Raw genomic sequence first — 2,447 nt, forward strand, 5'->3', positions numbered from 1 at the left:
CGTTCTCTCAAGGTTGGAATCTCGCCAACAGAAAGCCTTATATTCATGCCTTGTTTTATCAGTGAGCTTCTGAGCTAAGACAGTAGATCCACGAATCCCTGCTGCTGCTGGAGATTTTATAGAGTCCCTGCTCTCGATTATTGATGAAAGTCACCAGCAATCTAATCTATAGGTCAATGTGACTCTGTCCCATGAGCTCCAAAGTTCTGTCTTCTATTTCTGGCTCAAGGAGTACAGTGTTTACTTTTGTTCGTATTTTTAATTGATTTGATGTTAACATCACATGGAGAAATATTATCTACTCCTCAATAAGACGTTTATCTAAGTGAGAGGCAGAGTCTCTTCTCCCTTCTTCACCATGCAGTTAACAAAAGGGACTACTGACTGTCCCCGGGGAGGTAAATATGTGAAAATTACCAAAAATTAATATGTGTTCATTTTACAAGTGTGTTCAGTTCAAATTCATTAAATGAAAATACAATCACCAAGGCAGAACTTTACTGAAATGGAGACTTCAGTTAGAAAGGGTGAGTGGCTACAATTTGCAATCTGGTGCTGTTTGTAAACAGTTTAGAAATCATTGTTCAGACATGTGGGCTCTGGTTCCAGTTTGTCTCAATCTTGTGTGTACTCTGGCAAGCAACCTAATGCTTCTTTATACCTTTGTTTCTCTGTTTGCACAGGGGAGAACATTACCACTAAATGAAATTTGTATAGTGCTTTGGGACACCTGCACAAATTGTGTTGTTTCAAACTGATATTAAGATGGTATTTGTTTAATCTACTTGAAAATCAGATTAATACTTTCTTTAGTGCTATTTGGTAGTGTTTACTAAACTGTGTTTGTTTCATTAAACATTAGCTCTTCAGGGTTAGATGTTCTATGAAACGGCCTACTTTTGTTAAATTTATGAAACCCTAAGGTAAACAGAGTTAAACAAAGGCCTTTGCTACAGGACTTCTCAGAGCCTTTAATACCCTGATGAGCATTATGAATCTCCTAGGTGGGTATGGTTTGTGTATTTCCCAAACTTATTTAACAATGGCATTTGAACTTTTCTTTTAAGGTCAGAGGAAGGCTTTTGTGAAATGCTTGGCAGAAAGATAAGCACCATTAATAAGTACAGTCCAAAAATCTTAAAGAGGAAGCACAGCGTTGAAAAGCAGCTCTGGGGCGCCTGGGTGGCTCAGTCTGTTAAGCATCTGACTCTTGGTTTCCACTGAGGTCATGATCTCAGGGTCCTGGGATGGAGCCCCACATCCAGCCCCGCTTTGGTCTCCACGCTCGGCGGGTAGTCTGCTCAAGGATTCTCTCTCTCCCTCTTCCTCTACCCCTCCCCCCTGTTTGCAACTCTCTCTCTCTCTCAAATAAGTAAGTAAATAAGTAAATAAATTAATTAATTAACAGCTCTGTTCTTTTATTATTTATTTGCTTTTTTTTTTTTTTTACCATTGTAATTGAAGCTGCCTTAGTTGACCTGCACTAAACACATCACTCTATAAAATATACTGGCTGGACCATGTTGAACTGCTAGTTTCGTAGGTCAAAAAATGATGGCATACCAGCATGTTCATGTATTTCTACCTAACATCCATGTCCCTGGCAGACTGAACCCTTGGAACCAGAAGGCTAAATTCCAGCGTGCCTACAGACTTCCCTTCCCACCAGCTGAATTATATGTTGACCAGGATCAGTTGCATTTGTTCCCAAACATTTTATGACCATTGTGCTTGTTCTTGTAATTGCATAATTTAACTAGATGTTATGTAAACCCATAGAATATAAACACGAGAATGAAAAGAACGTTGTTGATTCTATGACAACTAGGTTGAATGCTTCGTTATGGTGAGATTTAAGAATTGCTGTTAAATCAGGTCAGGGTGAGCTGTTCTAAAAGTTTGGGGTGGGGGGAGTGGAATCTTAAAATTGTGATGTCTACACTGCATTTTAACTGACCTTCAACGCTCAGGGTACACTAAAGATACTGACGTTGGAATTTGGGATGCTAAGTGATGGGTGTGGTTTATGGAAAGAAAGAATCAGAATTCCTATCAGAAGACCTATAGTCAAGAAATGATTGGATCCTATGTCAAAAAATTGATGAATATAGAGGGGTGATATCCAAGTATTTTAACAGCCAGTATGGTCTTGACCCTGACCAATCAGAATGAATGCCTGTCCCAGCAGGAATGGTCCTCAGATGATTGCACAGCCGTGCCCGTGCATGCTGGCTGAACGTCAGCTTCGTCTACAAATGTGTCAGGTTAAAATACAACATTTGGGGGGCGTCTGGCTGGCTCACTTGGAAAAGCATGTGACCCTTGATCTCAGGGTTATAAGTTCAAGCCCCACATTGGGTGTAGAGATTACTTAAGAAAGAAAGAAAGAAAGAAAGAAAGAAAGAAAGAAAGAAAGAAAGAAAGAAAGAAAGAAAGAAAGAAAGAAA

The sequence above is a fragment of the Mirounga leonina genome, unplaced genomic scaffold (assembly GCF_011800145.1).
Source record: "Mirounga leonina isolate KUSES-001 unplaced genomic scaffold, KU_Mleo_1.0 Mir_127, whole genome shotgun sequence".
Lineage (NCBI taxonomy): Eukaryota > Metazoa > Chordata > Mammalia > Carnivora > Phocidae > Mirounga > Mirounga leonina.